Genomic DNA, 12,209 nt, shown 5'->3' with positions numbered 1-12,209 from the left:
GCACAAAATTAGTCCCAGGGCCACAAATGGTCCCCGGACCGCACTTTGGACACCCTGTTCTAGATCATTTCCACTGGGTTCATTTTCTTGTTTTTTTCTGCATTTTTATCGTGAAGCTTTCATGTTTTAAGATACCACTTTTACTCATGCTTAACTTTATTACACTTTTTCCTGCTCCATCCCAACCTTCGGCCTGTTATGGGAAAGCTGTTATAAACTGGAAGGTTGTGCGTCCTCCATAAAAACATCCAACAGTTTCTGCTCATCTTAGGTTCTCACGGTCTTGGTTCTACAGTTGATGAGCATAGAAACTAAAATCTGCTACAAGAAAAAACAAAAGTTGTTTTTAAATTTTAAATTTAAGTCATGCTTTTTTCTGATTTGCTTCCTTTTCCAAGTGTTTTCCTAGCATATCCAGTTGCACAAGCACAAGGCGAAGGTGAGGAGAAACTTCTAAGCAATGGCTCTACTGACTAATGAATGGGGTCATATTATTGTTAATCCTCAAAACAATGAAGCCAGTTTCGATATTTTACAAATGCAAAACAATGTTTAATCACAAGCGTTGATAAAAATAATACTCTTATTTTACTGAAAGGATTTTCAGCGAGAGCAGCAGCTATGCATGAAATGGGAAATCTTAGTATTGTGGTTGGAAATAAGGGTGGCATGCATTCTCTTCTTTTTTTTACGGAAGTTAAATGGTGAACATGAAAAAAAAATTCAGAAAAAACAATCATTGTCACACATTATATTAGTAGTCATGGACTGATTGTTCTCTTTGAAGTGTAATGAAAACACAAAACACCGCAGCTGCTAAGATGATAAACTGAGTGACTGGACTCAGACTCATTTTTACCTTTGTCACATTTTGCATTGTTTTATTGGTCTGTTTCACTCTGAAATATAACAGAGTGAACTAAGATAAAAAAATTTACTTAAGGCAGGAATAATTAGACAAAAAGCACCTAGAGCAGAGGTTTACATATTGTCTTCTTACAATAATAATAATAATAATAATAATTCTGAGTTTATTAAGCTTACCTGGAAAATAAAACTGCATTAAACATTTTTGTGTCACTTTTGTTTGGCTTTTCTAGTTTTTTGTTGTTGTTGTTGCTTTTATTGTTGTTTTGTTTTGTTTTGGCCAAGTACTTTTGACTTGATTTTTGATCACATGGCAAAATGTTTGGACACTCCTGCAGTAATGGAGGCAAATGGTGGCAGAACACTGTTTATATATTATACTAGCTATACCTATGCAACAAGGTTACAGCAGATTATCTTTGTTTATTTTATTTTAAATGTGTTGGTTTCATAGCTGAATTGTATTAAAAGTGTAAAAGGTTTTAGTTTTAGATCCACTACATATTATCTGACCTGATCTAGTCAGAATCATGCCTGAGTTACAATGACATTGTAGTACTTAAAAAATAACAGACATGCTACAATGCAGTTTTAAATGTTGATTTAAGAGTTTATATTTCTAAGAGGCTCTAGAAACCTGCAGCTAAAAGGCAGTCCATTTTATTTACCTAAGCTTAATGGTTATGTAACTTACAGCTGAACACAGTTTAAAGGAGGTGGGTTATATTTCCTGTAAAGTGAAAATGTGCAAACTATAAGAACAAAGGCTGAAGAAGCTAGTAAATATAAAGTATTAAATAAACTCTTGGGAAAATAATGTGATTTGTAATCTAGTGTGCCTTATCAGATGGAGTGGTGCTTTAATGTGGCAGTGATTTAGCAGAATTAATGATATCTGCTAAATCAATAATTTAGCAGAATACAGTTACAAACTGTTTATTACAAACACAATGCCAAACGTTTTAAGGTGAAACAGAGGTTGATATTAAAAATTGTCTGTTGATATTTCAACACAGAAATGAGAAATTGTATGTCTCTTTCTGTCGGCCTGTGTTTTGCTAGATTAAAAATCTCTCCCGATGCTCGTGTTTAAATTGGGAGTGAAACGGCGCCATCTGCTGTCGCTGGTACCGTATAGCAGTCATGGGAACTGTGGGTCTGTTCTGTTGCACAGGACGCTAGAAACCAGGTAAAATATAATATTTAAATCATGTCAGAGTACTTGAGAACCAAAAGCTAGCTATATTATGTTGTGTTTTATGCTTCTTGGTCTGTTTTATCCATGTTTGGCTGTTAGTTATTGGATTTTATTGTCTATGGCGCTATTTTATATCCAAGGATTCAGCTAGGCTAGCAGCTAACTGTTTTCAAATCAAAATGGAGCGCATGCTAATTGTTCACAAGATCTCTATCTACAACGACTGAACAACTGGTATTTTGTGCAGATATGTTACTATGCACAATTTGGGAATGTTATGCAAATGCAAATGTGATCATTTTTATAGAGTTTTATTCTTATGTTGTTCACGAGTGTTGCACAGTTTGACATTTTAAAAAACTGTAAAAATGACAAATTGGCTTTTTTGGGTCCTATTTTAAAATAATTTTATATAGCTTTGTATTTATTTTTGTTATTAAAGTTTTTATTTGTTTCAGAACACATACACAATCCCCCACATCCTCCCAAAAAGAAAAAAAAGGTCAGAATATCAATAACATAAAAGTTTTACAGATTTTTGTATATAAATATCCTCAATGGTAACAGAAACAACCACAATAAACAATATTGTTTTATTATTCTACTGTACAAGCACAAGATGTGAATATTACCTGTAGTGTTATCATTAATGAAGTAAATACTATTGTATTAATTTGGCTTAGCTGGGCTTATTGCATAGGATGACTCAAGATGAGGCAAAACAGTTAAATGTCCAAAAGATCTTTATGCACAACTGAAATGTATTTTGTGTGGATAATGAACTGCTGTGGATAATGAGTGGAACATTGAATTTTCCACTCAAAGAGTGGAACATTGAGTAGCAAAGAGATATGACCAGACACACTTTGGTCACATACATCCATACCTATCAATCTATCTATCTATGCAGACATATATAGATAGATTTATCATCAGTTTTTCTGATGAGAGCAGACTAGTAAAAAAGTGGGTCGACTTCACAGAAACACATTGTTTGAGCCTTCACTGTGTCCGTAGTTCCGAGTGGAGCGAGCAGATCACGGTGGTTGCGAGCCCTGAACTGCCGCTTGACCTTTTTTGATATGCGGTCAGTGCAGAAATGCAGAGAAAACAGCTTCTGATGAGGATGCAACACCCAGCACTACTAGCAGAACATCCGCCTCACCAGGTTGGGGACAGACTCCAGTTAGGAGCTGCTGATGTTCCACAAAGTGGAAAACTTATGAGGGAATATCCTCTAGTTTACCTGTCTGCTCATGATCCCTGACCCTCGTCCTTCAAAGTGTCTTAAATTTTATTTTCCAAGGATTTTATTGGTGATTTTTTACTAACCCATTTTTACAACTGCTGAGGTTGAATGCCGTACCATAAAAACTAAATATTAAGATCCTAAACTGGGGAAAATATAATACAGAACATCTCATACATGAAATGGACAATTTAAGGCTTTTATCATCAGGAAAAAGCATGAAAAGGTACACAATAAAATCAATTGGAATTTTTTTATTAATCCCTTTCCATAACAGAGTACATATATCTCCCACCACATATAACATCCTTAAACAGAATTTAGATAATGACAAAAACATACTTAATTTCGTTCAGTTTAACATTTCAAGATCATTCCTCCAAACATTAATTAGCTTTATATGCATACATGGAACCTTAAATTCAAGAGAGTTAATATTTAACATCTTGTGATATTACCAAAAATAACTGAATAAACAAATCCCTGAATAGAAACAAGAAAACTGAACATTACATTAATCCTACAAATGATCTAAAACACAACAGTTCTAGATGTTTGAAAAGCAAAATTCTGTTTCTCGCCTAATTAGAAGTACAATCTAAAACAGAGAGAACACCTCTTATAGCTAATAAAATTTACTGAATTTTAAAGTCTGATTATTCTTTGATCTCAATTGACCAGAATTCTGGTCATCAGCAAACTGACAATCAGGGTAACAACTGATGCCAAATGGCCTGTACCATCTGACGTCAATATCTTTGGATTAACACCGTTTCTTTGGATTAGTCCACCTATGAAAAAAAGAGATGCATAGATTTTGTCAATCAATTGGAATATAATCTTTGTAATTACAAAATAATAAAGATGTGATAGAACTTTACCAGTGTTTGGTTGTGCCCCGAGTACCAGTGGTCCAATTGACAGAGCTGCAGAGTCATGGTAAGACACGTCCCTCTTGAATAGAGTGTGGTGACCCGGGTAGCAATGCTGGAAAAAAAGGAGACCAGTTGGCTATGTGCAACTTAATATAGCCACAAAAACCACACAATGAAACTTACAGTTCTGCAGTTGTTGCTGCTCAAAAGACACAAGTGGACACTGCAGTGCAAGTAAATCTGTGTGTGGTTGGTGAAGGTGAACATCCTGAAGGAGAAACGAGACACAGTGGAGACACCGTTCTGAATCACCTCTACGGTTCCATCTTCTGGATTAGGACACCTGTGAAGCAGAAGCAGACACATAAGTTAGACTGTCAACAAGAAGACACTGAAATAAATTATAAAGAACAACAAGATGGTCTCATTTACAGTGAAGTAATGAGATCCCAGCGGACAGGGTAGTTTGCTTGGTTGACTGGTGTGGCCCAGCAAGAGTCCAGAACTGTGGCAAATTGGCGCTGATCCACCCCTTCTGTTCGCACCTCCAAGTAAAACATCTCATCAACTTCCAGTTCTATGTTTCCATTAGTGCTGAAGGGGAAGAGGAAGCCTTCATCCTCATAGGGGATCATCCTCACACGATACGATCCAGTGCCAACAGGAAGCTTCTTCCTCAAAATACTGCAAAATCCAAACCAAGATTAAATGTGACCATCCAGTTAAATGCATGCGATAGACCGACAAAGCTAATCTAATTTGTTTAGAGGATTCAATGATAATGAATAACTGATTAAGATATAGAAGGAGAACTGGACATAATGGTCAAAGGAAGCAAACAGAGAAAATAGTATGATCACCTCTCCACAGGATTGATGCCCACAGCCATGGAGAGAGCTTGAGCCAGAGGGAAAATACAGGAGAAATCCAGATGAAGATTCCTCTCACGGCTGATCAAACCTCCATGAGGATCCACATTCCCCTGAATAGTGTTCTCATACATGAAGTGAGTTCCATTGCTCTAAACAGTGAAATGACAGAATAGCATCAATCAAGTTAAGTAACATAACTGAAGATTTAAAGGAGATGTTCCAGTTCATGAACTTTACCCTAAGAGCTGTCCCACACAGATGGTCATCATTGTCAAAGTGGAAGATGAGTCGTCCGTCCTGGAGAGTCCCGTTGCAGGAGCTGTCTTGGAGATGGAGAGCACTGGAGTGGAAGCCCGCTTCAAATAACTGGCAGCGAGATACTGACATGGTACCAGAACTGCTGGAGCATTCGATGTTTGCGTCTGCTCACCACAAAAGAGAAACATATTTTGAGATTTCGTGACAAACTAAATCAACTGATGCAGAAAAACTAAGTTTATCCTTGAAACTTGGAGAACACCAACAGTAAAGCACCAACAAACAAATTATGTTTGGAAAATGACTATCATTACAGTTCTTCTTATGAAAAACAGAAAGTTTAAATGGTGTTGCACTTACCGTAGCTCTCGTTGTTGGGTCGATGATGGTGCTCGTCACAGAAGCAGCCATACACACCATTTTTCTTACCACACCACTCATGCTCTGCACAGTCCAGCTGTTCACAGGGGTCCGTCTCAGCTGAGTCAAATATATCAGAAAAGGCCAAGAAAGTTTAAAAGAATAAACACTGTGTAAAATCACGCATTGTTGTGATAATTTATTGAGCCAAACAAGCATACCACAATGCAAATGAGAGCGCCAGTCAGGAATGCTTAGACCCAAATTGGTGCAAGTTTTCTCATAAGCAGAGACAGCTGAACATAGCATGCCATTGGCTGGCGTATAGAGACAGAGATCGTAAACACAGGAAGTGAAAAATGGTTGGGGGTCAGAATGCAGGTGACAAGAACTGAATGGGCCGCTGGTGTTGGTGATGACTCTGCAGAGTTCTGTGTATTCTTCTATGAAGCGGCAGTCACTTAGTCCGTCACCACTACTTTCATCAGTGGATCCGCATCTAGAAAAGTTTTTGGTTATAGACAATTTAGAAACAGATTTTTGTAGGAATGTTTGCAATTGTTGAGATATTTAGCGTAACCGTAATCACCCTGCTTGGCTTGTGTCAGATTTCCAACTGTGGCCAAACTGGTTGTCGTTTTGGGCTAAAGTACCATTGGGCAAAACTTTGTCATCAGTGGGATCACCATTGAAGTTCCCACACATTCCAGTGACTCTGTTCTGATAGTTGCGGCCCATCCTGACCAGTAAAGTACTGGAGCCATCAAACTGGACTACAACATCGACAGCATCAAACACTATGTAACTTCCCTGCCTCATCACCTGACCAAATGTCCCTGCCGGTGTGGGAAGAGAAACCTCAGCTCCATTTACCTGTTATGATGAGAGTGGAGAGAGTAAGACCAAAGGTTTTAAAACTAAAAACTTGGTTTTTTATCCTGAATTTAAAATAAAGTTCACCTTCACTCTCTTGTTAGGTCCGAGCCTGACATGAACACTCTCTGGAGGATTTGAGACGTATATATCAACTGATGACACGAAAGAAACAAGGTTGTTTCCTCTGTGTTTGTTGGTGGCCACGACTTTGTACTGAGTTTCATTGTTGTGTCTCAAACTCTCAGTGATGATGTAAGAGCATGATCCCTGAAAATGAGCCAGGGCTCCATCAAAGGTGACGTAATGTGGGTCACCCCATACTGTACAGGTAGACATGGCGTCATAACAGCCCAGCTGGCCATCTCTGATGGTGCACTCTTGTGCAGGAGTGCATGATGAGGGACTGCAGATCAGGACATTGGGTGCTTGACATTCACACCGTTGGGAGCAACCGTCTGTCCAGAAGGACTCACCAGCCTGCAAGGTCAGAGAAAAGTTAAGATAAAAAAAGGTAAGATGGCACAATTTGTATCATAAAAATCATTAGATAACATTAGTGCAGTCATTGCCTTGCAATGGACGGGTGACTTGTGCAGAGTGTACCCCGTCTCTCGCCCATTGACCACTGGAGATAGGCACAGGTACCCCTGGTTACCCTACTTGGATGGACAGTGAAGTCATCCATCCATTTTCTGTACACCCTTGTCCCTCAGTGGGGTCAGCAGGGTTGGCGGGGTACACTCTGGACAGGTTGCAGGGCAACACAGAGACAGACAGGACAAACAACCATACACACATACACACTCACACCTAGGGAGAATTTGGAGAGGCCAATTAACAGTCATGTTTTTGGACTGTGGGAGGAAGCCAGAGTATCTGGAGAGAACCCACGCATGCACAGGGAGAACATGCAAACTCCATGCAGAAAGATCCAAGGCCGGGAATCAAACCCAGAACCTTCTTGCCGCAAGGCAACAGCTCTACCAACTGCACCACTGTGCAGCCCTAGTGAAGTCATAGTCAATAAATAAGAATATGTGTTCTAATAAGATCCATTTGTCAGATTTAAAGTACACTATACTGCCAAAAGTATTTGCTCACAACAATCTGATGGATGAGTCTGGGTTTGGTCGGTTGCCAGGAGAACAGTACTTGTCTGACTGCACTGTGCCATGTAAAGTTTGGTGTAGGGGGAATTATGATGTGGGCTAGTTTTTCAGGTGCTGGGCTTGGCTCCTTAGTTCCAGTGAAAGGAACTCTGAATGCTTCAGCATACATTTTGGATAATTCCCTGCTCCCAACTTTGTGGGAACAGTTTGGAGCTGACCCCTTCCAACATGACTGTGCACCAGAGCAAAAAGCAACGTCCGTAAAGACATGGATGGCAGGTCAAAAGATCCCCATAAGCAAGATCCCCATAAGCACACTCCTAAACCTTACTGGCACTCTTAGGACTTGAAGCTGTTCTATCCTATGGAATAGGAATGGGATGTCACTTCAGCTCATGTGTGAGTCAAGTGAATACTTTTGGCAAAATAGTGTACCTTTGGAAAACCTTTAAGACCCCATCTCTTAACCCACCTGTGGTCTTAAAAGATGGGGTCATTTGTTTCCCACAAGTTTTTACTCTGTTCGTTGTCCAGCAGGGTTACACTGATCCCAGTCCATTTCAGGGTAACACAGAGACAGACAGGACAAACAACCAAGCATGCACACACTGACACCTATGAGAATTTAGAGAGAAAAAGTTATGTTTTTGCACTGTGGAGGAAGTCAGAGTACATGGAGAGAACCCATACATGCACATGGACAACATTCAAACTCCATACAGAAAGACCCCAGGCCAGGATTTAGACCCTGGATCTTCTTGCTGCAAGGCAACAGTGCTACCAATGGTCCCTCTGTGCAGTCCGAGAAATTTCCAAACTGAGTGCCAGTGTGTAACATGATCTCTATGACTTATTCTCAAACGTAACTTGGAAGCACATAACACCCAAATAGTTACAGGGCAATTAAGATAAAGTCACTACAGCTAATTTCTTCCAGAAATGGACTGAAATGTTGCGCTTTTCTAGTCATAGACACAACTCAAAACCTTTTAAAACATGGCAACATTCATCCAATTAGACTCATTAAAGTGCATTCTGATTTGCAACTAAAAAAATGACCGTTGTTGCACATTATGCCATGCCATTTGGTGAAGTGCACCAGTCAGTCTCTTCAATGTTGCATTTCTTGGAAAAGTATCACTTGTCTTTTATGCTAATTTTGGATTATTGGCTGCTTCAGAAACTTTATTAAGAGTACAAGAGACATGCCTATAATGTTTATACATGCACACTAGTTTGAACAATATTTGTTAATTTACCAAAATATGGTGAAAGTGAAGAACGTTGATGCTTTCAAATAAGTGAAAATTGTATCCAAGAATGAAATAGATTTGTAGAGTTCCACAGATCTCCTCTTGATATTTGGCTGATTATTTTGTTATGTCAAACCAGGAGTCATTATATTTAAGTTGTTGCCTTGAAATCCAAAACTCAAATTACCTTCAATATGTCAACGCCTCACAAGAGTTTTTTTAGGACTTCAACAGTAAGAGCTAACTTGATGAAGAATAAAGTGACATAAAATGACTTACATTGAAATAGAAGCCATCATACTGGCAGCCACAGCTTTCCACAGGGACACAGCTTGTTCCACTCCTGGAAAAACCTTCATCACAGAAACATCCCTCAGAGCAAACATGGTCACAGGCAGCATCGATGCTGCTGGCACAGGTGTGGCCACAGTCTGTTCCACACAGCTCATAATGACTGTTGGCTGGGCACTCAATACCTTTATACATGAGGGGAAAAAATTAAAATAAGTTCAAACTCAATAAATTAGTTTGAAGCCCAATTTGAAGGACTTTAGAGAAAAATACTTATTTTATGGATTACTTTAATAGTACACTGCCTTCCATACTCACTGCAAGTGGTGTTTTGCCTCCAGGGGTAGATTTGGACATTAGCAGACTGACAGGCACTGACGTATGTCTCAATAGCCCTGCACAGAAGTTCACTGCCTTGACTTCCCGACACACAGACATCAAAGACGCAGTCACTGAAATACGGTGCTGGATCCACCTCCTCGTGGCAGAAGCTGAAGGGGCCGTCAGCTGCCTGAATCACCTCACACTGAGCCCTGGCAGATCGATCATCGTTGCATTGTGGACATGAAGAGCCACAGCCATCACTACAGGTGTAGTTCCCAGGAACCTTCCAAGCTGCTCCAAAAGCATCTGCTGAGTTGGACGATGCTCCACTTGGGGTGTGGAAGTCATCATTTGGATTTCCATTGAAGTTTCCACAAAGTCCACACATGTTTCCTCTGATCAAGATAAGAAAGACTAAAGCAAATTTCATACAACTGAATAATGATCAGACAGATCCAATCATAGGCAAGAAAACACAAAATATTATAAAAGTATTGAAAATGAATAGGACAAAACATGTTTAAAACATGTATTTTCAGTAGCAAACTAGCTACCTTGCTAGTGTCATGATATGGTGTGGTGGAGCTGAGGCAAACGCAGCAGGACCCAGGTAGAATGAAGAAAAATTATGATTTTAATGAAGAATCCACAAAATCCAAACATACAGGCAGCACAGGGAAGAACAGAAGGCAAAAGGTCCACGATTGAACAGACTGGCACAGAAAACAGTGACGTACGACAACGACCCAACAAGAGACGAAGACAACAACTGGGGTTAAATACACAGAGGGTAATCAACGAGATGAGACACACCTGGGAAACAATTAGGGAGCAGACAAGACAACACAGAGACTCACAGGGAACAGGATCAAAATAAACACAGGAAAAAAAACAAAATAAACAGAAAACTCAAATCCTGACAGCTAGCTGTGTTGGTAAAATGTCCTTAACAAGCTTGTTAGATTGCTGGCTAAAGCTCTAGAATATCATTAGCAAGCCAATTAGTAACATTCGAATCTGAGGGTGTGAGCTTCTGACAATAGCTATGTAAAAGTTTTTCAAATAAGATCAAATTGGATCAGATATACTTTATTGATCTCATAATTCGGACGTTTTTAGGTAGTGGCAGGGTGGCATACAGAAAACAAACAAAAATCCTTTGCAAAACTAAAGTACAAAATATAAAGTACATTTTACAATAAAACTGTTACCTAAGAAGGTACAAACATCCAATGATGATATACTCTTTAAACAGTCCAAAATGTGCATAAAACTGAGCAAAATGAAATTGAACATAATATGAGACTTATGTTCTATGAAAGAGTAAATAGGCTACCTGTAGTCTGGAGACACAGAAATGGACACTGTGCTGCTTCCATCATACATGACGCTCAGTCCAAAATCTGTTTTGACAAATGTTTGGGATCCACTTCCAAAGATTGACAGGCTTCCATTGAAGACCACAGGCAGGTTTCTTGTGATTCCATTCACCTGTGAAAAAGAAAGTATTTCATGGAGGATGTTCATGAAATGAATCCTCTATGTACATATATGATGCAGACATTCCAGAATTGAACATTTTATCGGGCTGTGCCAAGAAGAAATGTTTGGCATTTTAAAAGTACTTTCAAATCTACTTCATACAGTTTAATCATCAGCAGCACTCTTTTATCAGCGAAAGGTTGACTTACATCCACAGTACCCTTCTTGTCTCTTGACATACGCACTTGATAGCCAAAGATATCTACATAAACTTCAGCCGTGATAGAAACTGGCAGTCCAAACCACGGTTCATTCTTTGCTTTCACAGAAAACTGGTGAAGGTCCACAGTGTCATTGCAAACTGTTGCCAGAACATAGCGGCAGGTTCCCTGGAAGTCGTAGGCCTTGCCATCAAAGGTCAGGTAGTGAGGGTCTCCAGAGGCAGAGCAGGTGCCATGAGGATTGGGATGGCAGCCAAACTCACCATCCACAACACTGCAGGACTCCTGAGGTCCACATGCATTTGGGGAACATTGGACTATACCAGTTACACCATTACAGGTGCAAAAGCTCTGACATTCTTCCCCGTCCCAGAACTGTTCACCAGCTTGCCGATAGCGTCCATCATGAAAGCATCCACAGGATGTTGGAGGCACACACTGGTTACCATTGAGGACAAACCCATCATTACACTGGCACCCCTCCTGGCATTGAGTGTCACAAGTGAAGGGGAAGGAGAGGCTGGGGCAGGAAGATGGACATGAACTTCCACAGAGTTCATAATGACTGTTTAATGGACAGGTTAGTTCTGTTTGGGGGCACAAAGGCAAAAGAAGTAAAAAGTGATGAATATGTTAATTTCAAAGACATCTCTATCAAATGTGGTTCTAGAACTTACCACAGCCAGTTGCATTCCTCCACTGTCCCAGGGATACACTGTTATGTTGACACATCAGTGCATAATCTCGTAGGACCTCACATAGTGTTGATGTTGGATCATCGGAGCGTTGGAGGATATCTATACATGCATCTACCTGCTGCCATGGGTTCACTGCAGCCCAGCATGATGTAAATGGTCCAGTGTGTGAAGTAAGAACTCCACAGTACTCAGTGGAATTGAAATTAGTTGCAGAGTTACGAGGTCTGTTTTCCACGCAGTGATCTGCCAGGGAGCCATCTCGCCAACTGTCCCCAA

General features: G+C 39.9%; 1 pseudogene; it reads right to left on the bottom strand.

Annotated features, from left to right (window-relative positions):
* Positions 1-3,556: 3,556 nt before the first annotated feature.
* Positions 3,557-12,209, bottom strand: part of LOC106938591 (IgGFc-binding protein-like) — a 30,277-nt pseudogene continuing 21,624 nt past the window's right edge.

Source organism: Poecilia latipinna, unplaced genomic scaffold, assembly GCF_001443285.1.
Source record: "Poecilia latipinna isolate Pla-1442-1.1 unplaced genomic scaffold, P_latipinna-1.0 Scaffold2637, whole genome shotgun sequence".
In the NCBI taxonomy this organism is placed as follows: Eukaryota; Metazoa; Chordata; class Actinopteri; order Cyprinodontiformes; family Poeciliidae; genus Poecilia; species Poecilia latipinna.
Note: the sequence above shows the minus strand (reverse complement) of the source record. Positions and strands in the feature narration are given on the sequence as shown.